The sequence below is a fragment of the Callospermophilus lateralis genome, chromosome 17 (genome assembly GCF_048772815.1).
Source record: "Callospermophilus lateralis isolate mCalLat2 chromosome 17, mCalLat2.hap1, whole genome shotgun sequence".
Classification (NCBI taxonomy): Eukaryota; Metazoa; Chordata; class Mammalia; order Rodentia; family Sciuridae; genus Callospermophilus; species Callospermophilus lateralis.
This window is the reverse complement of record NC_135321.1, coordinates 63,547,524-63,563,622: the sequence shown is the minus strand read 5'-3', so window position 1 is coordinate 63,563,622 and position 16,099 is coordinate 63,547,524. Positions and strand designations below refer to the sequence as shown.

Here is a 16,099-nt window from a genome sequence, read left to right as displayed (position 1 = left end):
GAAATATTCATTTATATACTATGTTCTTGTGGTTCATGGTTGCAGCATGTTTTCCCGTTTTTTTTCCCGTTTCATCCAAGTTGCTTTTATCTGTTGGCTTTCTTTTTTTTTTTTTTTTTTTTTTTGCATGTTGGGGATGGATGCTAGGCTTTTTAAAATTTTTTATTTATTTATTTATTTAATGGCACTGAGGATTGAACGCATGCTAGGCAAGCATTCTACCACTGAGCTACACAATCCCTATTGGCTTTTTTAGATACATTTCCCACATTAAAACTTCTTCTGTTCTGATTGGAGATTTTAGTTTGTCTGTATGAAGACAGTCCCCACAGGTGGATGGACAGGCAAAGGGCTTCTGGGCTGTGACTTGTTGGGCTCTGTGGCTGCCCTTAAATTGACCTAGTCCTTGAGGCTTCTCTTGTGAGCTTGTCATATTTGCACCTCCTGCCTGCTGCCAGATTTCTGGAGCCAAGAGGGAGAAGAGGAGAGTGAGCCCCACTTTTATTCCAGTTTTCCTGCCCTGGTGACTGGTCATCCTCTTTGTCCTTAGATTGAATACTCCCTGTCCTCTGTAGCTGCCCAAGACAGGTGTGTGTCTAGAAGTAGCCTCCAGGCCAGAGAGCCCTGCAGTTGGTCCTTCCTGCCCCTTGACAAGGGGCGGGCAGCCCCCATCTGCCTCCATGGTGGAGGTGGACTCTCACCAGCTGCTTCTTAAACAGACTTTGAACCCAATTCCAGTTCCCTCTCTGCCTCCTCCAGTCTAGGGTGACCTTAACATCTAGTGTCCTTGAGTGCCAGAAACTTGTGCTGGGCCTGGCTGAACTCACCTCTGCTTTGTCCTTAGGGTCTCTGTTCTCAGGCCCCAAGTGTTATTTGCCACTGGTGTGGCCATCTTTCTACTTCTAGGTTGTGTTGTTATTGGGCTTCTTTTCTACTGTCCTTGTTCCTGCTGGTTTTGATGTTTTAAAAGCATTTTCTAATCTGTCACTGGAATGGGATTTGGGAGGGAGATGGATTTGTGTTTCCAACTGTTCTATCCACACAAGAGTTTCCAGTCTGTTCTTTATCATGAAAACTGATGAACAATCCTGTGGCAGGGTGGAGGGGAGGAGGGATGAATTCTTCTTAAGAAAAAAAAATCCCATAAATAATATTAATTTGTGTTTTCTCAAAGAAGTTATTAGAAATACTAGGAAAGTAAAATAAGATGCTACCGTGTCTAGCAGTTTAACTTCCATGTTTCCTTGTGGTTTCCAAAGTGGATTTTGGAGAGATTGAAGCAAGACACTCAGAAGACCTGAACTGCAAAAGACTGAATGAAGCCATGAGGGTGAGACAGCCAGCGTCCTCAGCCTGCAAGCTGATGACTCACTACAACCTGGACCGTGAGGTCCAAAGAATGGCTGCAAGGATAGACTTGCTGATGGACAGCCACATCTTCCAGATATTCTGGGAAGAAGCTGCAGAGTCATTAAGCCATCCCCAAGGAGAATCTGAAAGACAAACCCTTGCGCTTTTAGAGGCCTATGAGTACTTGTACTTGCCTTGTTACCAGAGGTTCATGAAACTGTTTCAGGATCTGAAGTCAGGAGAGATCACCTTTGGAGAAATTAATGTCTTCTTCAAGGACTTTGTAGATAAATACAATGACCTGACTTTAGACCTCCAGATCATGTGTGAAGTAGACCCCCAGGCCCAGAGGGGCTGGATCTCAGAGCGTGTTGAACAGATCAAGGAGTACTATAGCCTGCACCAGGCAATCAGCTCGGCCAAGGTCATCTTGCAGTTCAAAAAGGATTTTGGATTGACTGGTGACTACTTCATGTGTGAAGTAGACCCCCAGGCCCAGAGGGGCTGGATCTCAGAGCGTGTTGAACAGATCAAGGAGTACTATAGCCTACACCAGGCAATCAGCTCGGCCAAGGTCATCTTGCAGTTCAAAAAGGATTTTGGATTGACTGGTGACTTCAGTGTTATTTACACTTTAATAAACTTTGTAAGTTATTTTCTGGGGACTCCTGGGAGGTAGGGGTCTACCTCAGACTCCTTAGAAGCCCCAGGTTTTCTGGGAAAATCAGTGAGGCAGCCCCCTCCATGGACTCTCATCTGGGCTGCACTAAGTCTGGAACATTCCAAGCCCTGGGTTTTTACCTTTGCTTGAGACAGTGTGACTGTTCCTTAGCTAGTTTTCTCGGGTCTATATGAGAACCAAAGTTCAGGGTAGAAAAACCAACCCCTTTCCAGAGGAATCTCATCTCTTTAGGTTATGAAAGCTCAAAGAGAAATATTTTGTCATCTGTCCAGATACCTCTCCTAGTTGCAGTAGGAATGCCAAATGGTACATTGCTCCTGTTGTGCAATTGCTCCAATGGTACATTGCTCAGGCCTGAATCTCTTCCTGTTTGTTAGTCTCACATTTCTAAGGTGTGTGGATTTTCAGTAGAGGCAGGTATGTTAATGCTTAAAATTTAACACGTAGTGTGGAATTGTCTATACCTAGACTTGAACCCTTCGGTAAGTCTATGAGTAACTCCCCCCAGAGAAGCTAACAACATGGACCTGGCTGGGCTGCTGTGAGTAGCAGGTTTCAAAGTCTATGAAAGCTTCCTCACAGGACCTGGGTACTGGGGACAGTAGCAACTGCAGCTTAGCAAGGAGGGCTGTGGAGGTCATGCTATCTTTGGTGCAAGAATGTGTCAGGCTCTGCTATAGCAGCTGCTTGTCCAGGCATACTGGAGGGCAGGTGTGGGTGGTTGCTGGAACAGCCCATAGCAGAGCTTCATCTTGCAGATTGATGATTTCAAGGCCACCCACCATGAGAGACTGAACCAGATTAGCCCTCAGCTCATCCAGGCCAAGAAGCTGTTGCAGGACATCAGTGAGTCCCGCCACCAGTGTCTGGAGGAGCTGGCCCTGCAGAAGGAGCTGGTCAGCTGGCTACACGACGAGCTGAGAGGTATGGTGGGAGCTCAGCTTCAGGTGTTTGCCAAATGGGGTTCCTGACCTTAAGGATGTCCTGCCTCAATCATTTGCATGTGTTGGGTTGCGGGGGCAGTGTCTGCTTCTAGGCCCACAGTGGAGTTTGCATCAGGACAGCTTTTCAGACTTCTGGTTAAAACTGTTTTCCTTTGTTGCTCTTTCCATTTGTGGACACTGGCATCATTTTCATAAGCATCCTGACTCCTTTTTCTCCTTCAAGCTCATTCTGCCAGAGGCCTAGGCATGCTCTTGCCCACAGAGGGGTGTTGCTGCTGTAAGCTTGTGTAACCTGTATACTTCTCTTCCAGCCTAGGGCTGGGCAGCCTATGTGGTTGTGTGAACTAGAAAGAGCCTGTGTGGTTGTGTGGACTAGATAGAGGCAGGGGAGGAGAGGTAAGAAAGAAAGTTCAAGGAGGTGGAGCGGGGACAGCACTCACACACCACCTCCTGCTGGCCACTGAGGCGTCACTGGCTCCAGCTCTCATCCAGAGCTTTGCTGCTTCCACCTTGTACTCCTGAGTCTGCTTTGACTTACATTCTTTGATTAGTAATTAACCCTAGGGGAATTATCTCAGTTTTTTAAATAATTGATTGCCCATTATTATTATTATTTTTTTTATTAGTTGCTCAAAACATTACAATGATCTTACATTTGATTCAAATTATTTACCAATGGAACGTGTTTTTGTTTAGGTGATAATGTTTGTAGATTAAAGGAAATAAGGTACACACAAGCCTAGACCAGTGCCTGGGACATTGTTTGGTAAACATTAGATGCTGGTCAGTGGTGTCATCATATGCTGCAAAAGAAAATGTGTCCTGGTGTCCTAACGGAAGGCAGGAAGTGCCAAACAAGCTAGGTGTTTACTTAGTGTCTATCGATGGTCTCACGAAGGATCTTGCCCCAGGTGAGAGTTGTGCAGCATCATGGAGTGGTCCTGTGCTGACTCCCTCTCTGCCCCAGGCATCACCGAGCTCAAGGTATTTGTGGACCTGGCCTCCATCTCAGCTGGAGAAAGCGACATTGACGTGGACCGGGTGGCCTGCTTCCATGTTGCTGTGCAGGGCTATGCGTCCCTGCTGTATAAGCTGGACAAGAAGGCAGACTTCAGAAAGTTCATGGAAATTTTAAGAGAACTCTGGAAGGCTCTGCAAAATGACCCCCATCTGCCCAGTAAGCTGGTGAGTTTTGTTCCTGATTCCAAGGTGTGGAGGTCTTGCAGCCTTGGGAAGCAGCTGTGCTTTGAGGGCACGTGGGCATGGAGGCGTTGTAGGCAGCCATTTAAACTGATGTTTAAAACCAGATTTTCTTCACTATGGAAATGCTTTCTTTGTCTTGGGTTGGAAGAGAACTACAGAGCTGCATGTCAAGAGCAGTCACCACCCTACAGGACAAGTGTGGAAAGAGCACAGTAAGACGCGTGTGAAAGGGTGTGCAGCAGTTTTCTCTGAATTTAGTAACTGTCCTTTTATTTAGTTACTTTTTGGTATTTTTCACAATTGATGTTGATTAATTTTTTTATCAGAAAAATAAAACATTTAAGTAAACTACCTGTACCAGCGTCTGAGTAAACTTACACTCATAACTTACCCAATGAGAAGAGATGTCCAGAGGCCTGCACCAGCCTTGGGACAGTCCCGTATGTGGTTGGAGGGTGGGGAGATGGACAGAGAGAGCAGTTTGCAGTTTTTCTGCTAGAAGCTCATTTTCTGTTGCGATTTTTTCTGTTCTTCTGGTCATGCTCAGGGACCAATGCAGGACATTAAGAATTTAGGGCTCCTGTTCAGTCAACCATCTCTCCTCAAAGGGCCTTTGTTCTGGGAACCCAGGAGGATGGTGGCCTGCCACCAGAGAGCACGGCCTGTGGCTATCTTACGAATCAACCATAAGTGCAGGCCAAGTGCATTCCAAGTGTCAGCTAGAAACCTGGCACCAGTGCAGCCACAATGAGTGGTCAGGGTCCTGAGGAACAGGCAGAGTCTTGAGGGAACAGGCAGGGGTACCTGAGGCAGCCTCAGGCAAGAAGTTATGCCTGGAGCCCTAGAGGAGGGTGGCTGGAGTTTGCCCAGCAAGGGCAGAGGCAGGAGGAGGACATCCAGGAAGATAGTCATTCGAACCCTGGCCCATGTTCTCTGCTTTTGTTCCAACAGCGAGATTCTGCTAGGAACTTGGAGTGGCTGAAGACAGTGAAGAAAAGCCATGGGTCCATTGAGCAGTCATCTCTGTCTCTGGCCACAGCAATCAACAGCAGAGGCATCTATGAGATCAGGGCATCCACAAGCGACCACAAGGTGAGCCCTCCCAGATTCCAGGTGCACTGTTGGTGGCACGCACTGGTCTGCTGCAGAGTGAGCGTTTTAGCCACCAGAAAATGGCTTCTAATCACGTTTTGCCTCCCAGATCTCCCCAGATGCCATCCTGCACCTGATCCTCCCTGGGGGTCACAGTGGCCTGGAGCCAGAGCGCTCCTACACTTCAGAAGAGCTGAAGGATCTTTTAAACAAGCTGATGCTGATGTCTGGCAAGAAAGACCACAAGAATATGGAAGTGGAGAGGTTTTCTCAGGTAAGCAGGTGCCCTGTTGCCTCAGGCTGGGCATGCTCACTGCCCTGCTTCCTGCAAAGGGGAAGGGGCAGGGGTTGGCTTCTGGTAGACAGAGTGGCTCCAGAGAGTGGAGCTTGTGGGTCTGCAGGGTGCACCTTGCCTGGAGCCACATCTGAGGTGGGACAGGCCCTGGAGGCCCTGGAGGCATCCTTAAGATTTGTCACCACTGGTGGTTAATCCGCTGCATTTAGCAGGAGGTGACCAAGTAGATAGTTCTGAGAAGAAGTATGAATGGCTTCATTTACTCTGTAAATTGGCAAAGTCAAACACCTCAATATTCTAATGGGCACTCTTCATCAAAACTAAAGTAACTGAGCCAGGTGTGGTGGCACATGCCTGTAATACCAGTGACTCAGGAAGGAGTCAGGAAGAGTGTAAGTTAGAGGCCAGCGTCAGCAACTTAGTGAGATCCTGTCTCAAAATGAAAAAGGGCTGGGACATAACTCAATGGTATAACACCCTGGGTTCAATCCCTGGTAGCAACCCCCCCCCCCCCAAAAAAAAAAAAAACCCAAAAAACCCTAAAATAATTGTAGATATAGGTTGTTGGTTTTTGTAATAGTCTCTCTCTCTTTTTCTTCCCTTCTTCTCCCTCTCTCTCTCTCTCTCTCTCTCTCTCCTCACTCCTCCCTCCCTCCCCCCCCTCCTGTTATAGGTTCTTTCCTTACAGTTTATTTGCACTTCACAGTAGACAATTTTTCATCCAGTACAGCCATAGAGCCAGGTTCTGGCACATACCAGGCAAGTGCTCTACCACTGAGACCAGCCCAGCCCACAGTCAACATTCTTATCTGCCACCTGATCTCTTCCTGAAGGTAGCTGCCCTCTTCTAGGCTTTTCGTGTTTCCCAATGACCCTGAAGGAGGAGTGAACCCAAAACCCTTGACTTAGAACCCATGTGTGTCTAGATTAGCATGTCCCCCTGCAGTAGCTCGCTGTGACATCTGCCTTATGCCCTTGTTTCCCCCAGTTATTCTGCTATGTGCAGCGGCTCCTGCAAGCCTTCCTGAACCTGTACTCTGCGGGAAACATGCTGTTCCGGACCTGGACTGCCGAGGTCTACTGCTGCCCCAGGAATGGCATCTCCATCTGCATGGACTTCCACTTGGAGTTGGTAAGCCAGTTGACAGAGAGTGGGGACATCACCCAGCTCCTGGAAGCCCTCTGCAGGCAGATGGAGCACTTCCTGGAAGACTGGAAGGAGCTGGTGAGCAGAAAGCGCAGGGAGCACTTCTACCTCAACTTCTACACGGCCGAGCAGCTGGTCCTCCTGAGCACCGAGCTCAGGAAGCAGAGTCCCAGCGAAGCTGCCCTCATGATGCTGTCCTTCATCAAAGTCAGCTGCACCCCAGCTGATGTCTTAAAAGCCACCAAGGGGTTCAGTGAGGCTCCCAGACACCACGTGAGGACAGTGATGGAAAAATTACCTCCATTGCAATCTGCTGAGATCAGCCTGGTGACCAAGCTGAGGGCCATCATGGAACAGTCCCTGGAGAGCATGAGTGTCTTTCTGCCTGGCTGCCTAGACCTGGAGGCCCTGGGCCATTGTCTGGCTCGCCTGGCCAGGATGAGCGGGCCTCCTGTGGAACGGTCTCTCCCCATGGGCTTGCAGGCTGGCCAGCCCAACCTGGTCTTGTGTGGCCATTCTGAGGTGCTGTTGGCTACCTTGGCCATCTACATGCAGGCCCCAGGTCAGCCCCTACCCACTTTCGATGAGGTGCTACTCTGCACCCCAGGGACCACATTTGAGGAGGTTGCCCTGTTCTTGCACTGATGCCTGGCCCCGGTTTCCCAGGGGCACAAGGGATACAGCCTGCTGTTTGCGGATCAGCTGAGCTACAAGGTGGCCAGCCAGGCAGAGGCCCTCTTCCGCAGCCTGTGCACACAGTGTCCCCGGGAGGACTACCAGCTGGTGGTGGTCTGCGTCGCGGCATGGGAATGCTGCTACCTGCCCTCAGCCTTCAGCCAGTACAAAGTCCACCTCATCCCCCAGGCACCCCTCCATGCCATCCAGGACTACCTGGCACATCACTACCAGGTCCCAGCACAGACCCTGTCGGTGGCAGCTGGGGTGGGAAGGCAGTCTCTCAGGGCTTCCCAATGACCCCTGCCTCTGCAGCAGTGAGCACCTCAGATGACACCTCTCTGCAGGTGGGAAAGTGAGTCTCAGGAGGGTCTGACTCCCTGCAGTCAGTGCTTCCTCTAGAAGGGGCCCCCTTTCCACCCAGGTTGTAGTTTCTGGGAGCCCAGCTCCTCCTGGCATGGACTTCTCTGCAGGTCACTTTTTTCTTGTGTAAACTCTTGACCTCTTCTGGGTCACATTGGTGTGATCAGAGGAGGCACAGCTGCTCTGGCTCCAGGAGAAGAGTGCTTTGCACCCTCCCTTCAGTCACTGTCATGTGTCCTTAATAAGAGGTGGTGACTTCCATTCTGTTGATTTCATCCCATGAGCATCACTGTGCCCTGTCAGGACAAAACCTGCCCTCCCCTCCCTGCTCAGGACATGCCTCTGCTTTTACTTTATTATACTTCCACTGCTGTCATCATGGAGAATGCCAGGATGCTGAGTGGGTGACAGCTAGGGACTCTGGCTTCATGGTGCAATTATGCTCTAATCTGATGTTCCATTGCATCACCTTTTGATTTTTACATAGAGAAGTAACTGTTTTTTTTTTTTTTTTTAAATGGGGATTTACCTCAGGGGTGCCCTATCACTGAGCCATATCCTCAGCCTTTTTTATTTTTTATTTTGAGACATGGTCTCACTAAGTTGTTTAGGGCCTCACTAAGTTGCTGAGGCTGGCCTTGAATTTGCAATCTTCCTGCCTCAGCCTCCCAAGCTCCTGGGATTACAAGTGTATGCCACTGCTCTTGCCTAAGAAGTAACTTCTAATCTCTCTGGATTCTGTTCCTCTTGGTCCATGGGCTTGGGATCTCATTTCCTTATTTTAACATTACAGGGAAGTCTCTCTATGTGAAGAGATTGCATGAAAAACTGAAAAAGAAGTTAAATAGTGAAAAGGTGCCTTTAAAGATTGTTCGGTTGACTGACACTCGGGTGGATGAGGGCCGCATCCTGGGCTCCCTCCTGTCTTTCTGGGATGCTCAGTTTCGGAAAACGCCTATGATATTCCACTTTGATGTGACTGCTTCGGTAAGTGCCTATTTGGCAGCTGAATGGCCACATCAGAAGGTGTAATTCCAAGGGCCCTACTTGCTTCTCCCTGTATGAAGAGTCCCTTCTTTTTACACCTACCTGTGGTCAGTACCCTTCTCTTTAGGAACAAGACAGGAGGGTCCTGGGGGTTGGAAGAAATGGTTGGCGTTTGTGTATTTTCAACCCATGCTTCTCTGTCTTTAGGTACAGACTGGAACTTGGGTTTTTCTTTTCAAACTCCTCATTTTACATTACCTAATGGATATAAGTGGGAAAATGTGGCTTCGGAACCCATGCCATTTATATATCATTTAAATCCTAGTAGGAAATTCAGTACTGCCAAAGAGGTCTTCAAAGCTGGTAAGCACACAGGGCATTTGCAGGTGATCACAGCACACCTTTGCTGCTGTGGCCTATGGCCTGAGTTGACACATCTTAATTGTTTCCCACTTTCATGTTAAGGGAGCAGCGAGTATGTGTAAGGCGAAATGCATGCTTAGACTTAGATCTTAATGATGTCTGGAATGAGAATGCTCTCGTATTTATTGATTGGCAGCGTCTTGCATTTGTCTGGATCTGTCAGATCCATGCTATGTCTGGGTTGAGTCTCACCTGTGCTGAGTATTCAGGAGATTCCTCTGTTGATGGCCATTGTCTCTTTTACTGCCAGTGAAGATAGAAGGGCGACTTTGCACATAGAAAGCCATTAGCTGGTGGGAGTTCTATGGTCGCACATGTGTTCGTGCTTGGAGGAGAGATCACGCCACAGGAGACTGGGTTGGAAATGGATTCCTGGTTAATAATACAGCTACTGTAGTTGAGCTTCTTTAATACCCTAAGGTGCAGATGCCAGCCTCTGTGAATGAGAGGCTGCAGAATGCAAACAATCACTGTGTATTTAAGTGATTGTTTTCATAAAGGCCAATCCTGAGTAGATCGCGTGGAGGGTTAATATACATCTTTCAGGAAATCAAGTTCTAACTTATATTTATGTCTCTCCTTTGCAGAATTCACATGCCCCCCAGTTTAGTTTTCTTGACATCTTCCCCAGAGTCACCTGCAGACCTCCCAAAGAAGTGATAGCCATGGAGCTGAGCCCTGAGAGAAGCTTCAGAGAGCCTGGAATGGACGAGAGAGAATTCCGCAGTACCACTTTCCAAAGACCTTACCAATATTTGAAAAGATTCCATCAAAAACAAAACCTAGAGACATTTCAATACCAAGCAGGCTCTGTTGAAGGTACCCTAGGGGAGTGCATCCAGCACCTCCTCATATATTGTGGGGTCATCAATCCCTCCTGGTCAGAGCTCCAGAACTTTGCTCGGTTCCTCAACTGTCAGCTCAAGGACTGTGAGGCCTGTATGTTCTGTAATCCAGGCTTTACTGGATTTACACTACCAGGCTTCAAGAATTTTGTGGTCACCTTCATGATCTTCATGGCAAGAGACTTTGCCACACCAACGCTTCATATCTCTGACCAGAGCCCAGGGAAGCACATGGTCACCATGGATGGGGTTGATGAGGAAGAGCTCACCCCTTTCACTCTCTGGAGGAGGTGGGAATCAGAGCCTCACCCATATGTGTTCTTCAATGGTGACCACGAGACCATGACATTCATAGGCTTCCATCTTCGGCCCAATGAGAATGGCAGCGTTGATGCCATCAACCATCTCAATGGGGAGATAATCAGGAAAGATGTCATGACAGAAGAACTGTACAAGGGGCTGTTGCTTCAGAGGGTGCCCTTTAATGTTGACTTTGATAATCTGCCCAGACATAAGAAACTCTTGAGACTCTGCCAATCACTAGGAATTCCTCAGGCCCTTGATCCCGATGAAACATATGAGCTTACAACAGACAACATGCTCAAGATTCTGGCCATTGAGATGCGATTCCGCTGTGGGATCCCAGTTATCATCCTGGGAGAAACAGGCTGTGGGAAAACCAGGCTCATTAAATTCCTTTGTGATCTGTGGCGTGCTGGTACCCAGACTGAGACCATGAAGTTGGTCAAGGTTCATGGAGGAACAACCACAGCCATGATCCACTCCAAAGTCTTGGAGGCTGAGAAAACTGCCTTATATAATAAAGACCAACACCAGCTGGACACCATCTTGTTATTTGATGAAGCCAACACAACAGAAGCCATAAGCTGTATTAAGGAAATCTTGTGTGACCAGACCATGGATGGCAAGTCCCTGGAGAAGGACTCAGGCTTGCACATAATAGCTGTCTGCAACCCTTATAGGAAGCACTCCCAGGAGACCATCTGCTGTTTGGAGTCAGCTGGTTTGGGGTACAGGGTCAGTGCAGAGGAGACAGCAGATAGGCTGGGCTCTATTCCCCTCAGGCAGCTGGTGTACCGTGTCCATGCCCTGCCCCTGAGCCTGATTCCTCTGGTGTGGGACTTTGGGCAACTGAATGACACTGCTGAAAAGCTCTACATCCAGCAGATTGTGCAGAGACTGGTGGACCATGTCAGGATCAGTGAGGACGAGACTCATGTGATCACAGAAGTGCTCTCTGTCTCTCAGAGGTTCATGAGGAACACTGAAAGTGAGTGCAGTTTCATCATCCTCCGGGATGTGGAGCGCTGTGTGAAGGTGTTCACATGGTTTCATGGCCACAGCGAGATGCTCTTGGTGAAGCTGAACACCTTTCTCTGTGAGACCAGAGTCAGCAAAAATAACTTCAGGAGAGACCCCGTCCTCTGGTCCCTGGTGATGGCTGTGGGGGTCTGTTACCACGCCTCCCTAAAGGAGAAGGAGTCCTACCGCAGAGCCATTTGCAGGTATTTTCCAGAACCATATGACAACAGTGGGATCATCCTGGACGAGATCACGCATGCACAGGATCTTTTCCTGAGTGGGGTGCCTCTGAGGAAAACCATAGCCAAGAACTTGGCTCTGAAGGAAAACGTCTTCATGATGATCATCTGCATTGAGCTGAAGATACCCCTATTCCTTGTGGGAAAGCCTGGCACCTCCAAATCTCTTTCCAAGACCATAGTTGCAGATGCCATGCAGGGCCAGGCCGCGCACTCCGCTCTCTTCCGCAGCCTGAAGCAGCGGTGTCGTTCCAGTGTAGCCCCCACTGCACCCCACAGGGCATCATAAACACTTTCAAGCAGTGTGCTCGCTTCCAGCAGGGGAAGGACCTGCAGCAGTAGGTGTCTGTGGTGGTGTTGGATGAGGTTGGCTTGGCAGAAGATTCCCCCAAAATGCCCCTGAAGGCTCTGCACCCACTGCTGGAAGATGGGTGCATTGAAGGTGATCCTGCCCCCCATCAGAAAGTCGGCTTCATAGGTATTTTCAACTGGGCTCTCGACCCTGACAAGATGAACCGGGGCATCTTTGTGTCCCGCGACAGCCCCAGTGAGAAGGAGCTCATAGAGAGTGCCAGAGGGATCTGCTCTTCAGACAGCCTGGTGCAGGACAGGGTCCGAGGGTACTTCGCTCCTTTTGCCAAGGCCTATGAAACAGTGTGCAGCAGGCAGAACAAGGAATTCTTTGGGCTTCGCGACTACTATAGCCTCATCAAGATGGTCTTCGCCACCGCCAGAGCATCTAACATGAAGTCTTCTCCACAGGATATTGCACAGGCAGTCCTTCGGAACTTCAGTGGCAAAGATGACATCCCTGCTTTGGACATCTTCATGGCCAGTTTACCTGAGGCCGGGTGTGTGGAAGAGGTCAGCACCCTGGAGCTCATCAAGCAGAACATTTGTGGGAGTATGCAGAACATACTCCCAGCAGTAGGGGAACCGGAAGAAGCTGAATCCCGCTACTTGCTCATACTGACCCAAAACTATGTGGCCCTGCAGATCCTGCAGCAGTTATTCTTCAGTGAGGACCAGCAGCCCGAGATCATCTTTGGTTCCAGTTTTCCCTGGGACCAGGAGTACACCCAGATCTGCAGAAACATCAACCGGGTGAAGATCTGCATGGAGACTGGCAAGATGGTGGTGCTGCTGAACCTGCAGCACCTCTATGAGAGCCTGTACGATGCGCTCAACCAGTACTACGTCTACCTCAGGGGCCAGAAGTACGTGGACCTCGGGCTCGGCACCCATCACGTCAAGTGTCGGGTCCACCCTGACTTCCGTGTGATTGTCATTGAGGAGAAAAATGTGGTGTATGAGCAGTTCCCCGTGCCCCTCATTAACTGGGTGGAGAAGCACTACCTGGACCTCAGCTTGGTGCTGCAGGGGTGGCAGAAGAGCATTGTGCAGGAGCTCATGCAGTGGGCAGAGCAGTTTGCTGACGTGAAGGCCCATCAGTTCCTGGCTGGGCACAAGTACAGCCCTGCTGACGTCTTCATCGGCTACCACTCTGACGCCTGTGCCTCTGTGGTACTGCAGGCTGTGGAGAGGCAGGGCCCTGGGGACCTGACACAGGAGCTGTATCATAGAGTATCTGAGGAGGCCCAGCTGATCCTGCTGGACTGTGCCACACCAGATGCTGTGGTGCGGCTGAGCACCTCCACACTAGGTTCATTTGCTGCACAGACCCTGTCCCAGGAATACTGGAACAAGCAGCAGCACCACTCCTTTGCAGATTTCCTCCAGGCCCAACTTCACAATGCGGACCTGGAGCGCCATGCCATCTTCACAGAGGTGACTGCCCCCATAGCCTTTCCTTTTTCTTTCTCCCAAGAGCCCTTGCTCTCTGGTGCCAGAAGGTCTCAACTCCATTTAAGGCACTGTTCAGAAGGAAAACCAGTATGTCCCCTCCATGTTAGGCAAAACGAGGATAAGTCCATTTTGGTCTCTCTCACCTGTTTGTGAGCAGAGCTCTTTTCTGACAGCAGCACTGGGCACAATGTTCACTTCCCAGAGTGCTGGGCCCACCCGGGTTATAAGTGATTGGCCTGCTTCTCATTCTTGGACAGCTTCTCATAATGGACGAGGTTGGTTCTCCTTAAAAGACACTGGCCCGCTGTGAGGGCTGGCTGTGTATGTGTCAGAGGCAGAGGGATCCTTGGGGCACAGGTGTTGAGTCTGAATTTGCATCTGTGCAGGAGACCAGGAAGGGACTGCTGACAGAGCTTGAAATTCAAGCTGTGAGTGCTGGGTTGTGGGGATGGGATAGGTGGAGAGACATGTGGAGGGCCTTGTGGATAGCCTTGAGCTTGGTCTTGACTGCACAGAGAGGAGCTATGAATGAAAGTGTACGTAGACATGCCCCAATGACTGGGTGATGGAAAGACAGTGGAGTAAGAGAGTGACATTGAGAGGATAGATCTGTCAGGAAGTTCTGGCATGGTGCAAACTGCAAATGGTTAGCTGGCAGCATGGGTGGGCTGATCATCAATTCCATGGAGGGTGGCAGGAGGTGGAGGACAGCCTTCTTGAGCTCACTGTCGCTTTGTGCTATCATCATGGAGTTCCCAGGAAGGAACGATGGGTTTGGGAGCCAGTGGTGACATCTGTTTTGAATAGGTTTGGATGTCTGCTGTGTGGTTGGATGTAGGAATAGGAAACTTGTCAGTAAGGACAGGCCCAGAGAAGGGGACGAGATCCAGGTGGAGTGACACATGCCTATAATCCCAGTGGCTTGGGAGGCTGAGGCAAGAGTATTGAGAGTTCAAAGCCAGCCTCAGCAACTTATGGAGGCCCTAAGTAACTTAGCAAGTCCCTGTCTCGAAATAAAAACTAAAAGGAAGGGTTGGGTTATTGCTCAGTGGTTAGACATCCCTGCATTAAATCCCTGGTACAAAAAAAAATGGGGTCTGGAGAGCTTATGTGCCTGATGATGTCTGGGTTTGCACTATGGGGTGTGGTCCATGGCAGAGAATGGAGAATTACTGAGGGGAGGGAGCATTGCCAGTGGATAACTCCTGATAGCATGAAATAAGATTACAAGAAGAAATGGCATTGTTCTGAGCCCTAAAGGATCAGGAGGCTCCCAGGTAGGGAAAAAAGCAAGAAGAGAGACATTGACCTCTCAGGAGGAGATCAAAGCATCTTTTAGTCAGGGCAAGTCTTCTCTCGGCCATCTGTTGACCCTGGAGGTTCTGCTTGCCTCAGCCACTCCTTGTATATAAAAACTGCTCTGGGTTGGGCTTCTTTCTGTCTGAGTGCCCACTGGCCCTGGGTTCTGACCTGGTGCTCTGTGCTCTTACTTAAATTCAGCTGATTGCTTGTGTGCCCATTTTGTAGGTCACCACCTTCTCCAGACTGCTGACGAACTGTGACTGCGAAGCTCTAGGGGCAGAGGTGAAGGGCCCTAAGTCTGTGATCCTGTCACTGCAGCAGTTTGACACTGAGTACTCATTCCTCAAGGAAGTCCGGTGAGGTGCCCTGCCTGCCCATCACCTTTGGCCCCTGCCCTGGGAACATGGTATCGCATGCCAGGGTGTGGTAACCACTTGTAAGGAACTCTGAGTACTATGGAGGCTCATTGCTCAGCCTCCTGGTATGCCCCTCTGGCCCCAGTTGTAAGACAGCTGTGTCCGTCTGTCTCCTGAGCACTGTGTGGCCCTTTTCTTCTCCATTGGATTGCATCCTCACCTTGTGGAGGGAGACCCCACCTGGATGCTGGGTTCTGCATGGCCTGTGTTTCCCTTCACTTTGTGGAGTGTTATGATCCATGTTTTTGTTTGTTTTGTTTTTTGCTTGTGCTGGGGATTGAGCCCAGGGCTGCTCTACCACTGAGCCACATCCTCAGCCCTAATTTTTATTATTATTAATTCTGAGATAGGGTCTGGCTGTGTTGCTGAGGCTAGCCTGGAACTGGTGACCCTCCTACCTTAGCCTCCTGAGCTGTGGCTGCCCATGTTTTAGGACAGAGGACTCACTTGGGTGATTCTCTTTTCCTTTCAGAAGCAGCTTAATGAAGACAGACAGACATAAAATCCTCATTGTCCAGATGGATTTTGATGATGGCACTCACAGTGCTCAGCTCATTGCATCAGCTAAGTATGTTCTCAGTAGTTTTCTAGAAAAACATAGGAAGCCAAAATCTCCCCAGGACATCCTGAAGAATTTTTTCCATGAAAACAGTGTGGAAATAAGAATGACTCTTCCTCCCAGCTCCTGACATGGGCTAGAGAAGCTAGAGAGTAAAGGATGAAGGAAAAGGCCAGTAATGGCACAGAAATTGTGGAATGCTAGACCTATCAATAATGGAATTTTTGTAGTGTTTAGGAGAATGTGTTAAAGCTGTGTGTGCAGTCATTTACAGTCCTTTTTTGATCATTTTGATTTTGAATCACATAATTAAAATTAAAGTTCAGTCTGAGATGTAGCTTGGTGGTACAGCACTTGCCTAGCATGTCTGAGGCCCTAGGTTTGATCCCCAGTACTGCCTAAAAAAAAAAAGAAAAGAACTTATCATAAGTTTAAGGGCAGTAAGACT

The 16,099-nt window shown here is 49.2% G+C and overlaps 1 pseudogene; it reads left to right on the top strand.

Annotated features, from left to right (window-relative positions):
* LOC143382699 (E3 ubiquitin-protein ligase RNF213-like) overlaps positions 1–16,099 on the top strand; it is a 67,422-nt pseudogene that overhangs the window by 13,157 nt on the left and 38,166 nt on the right.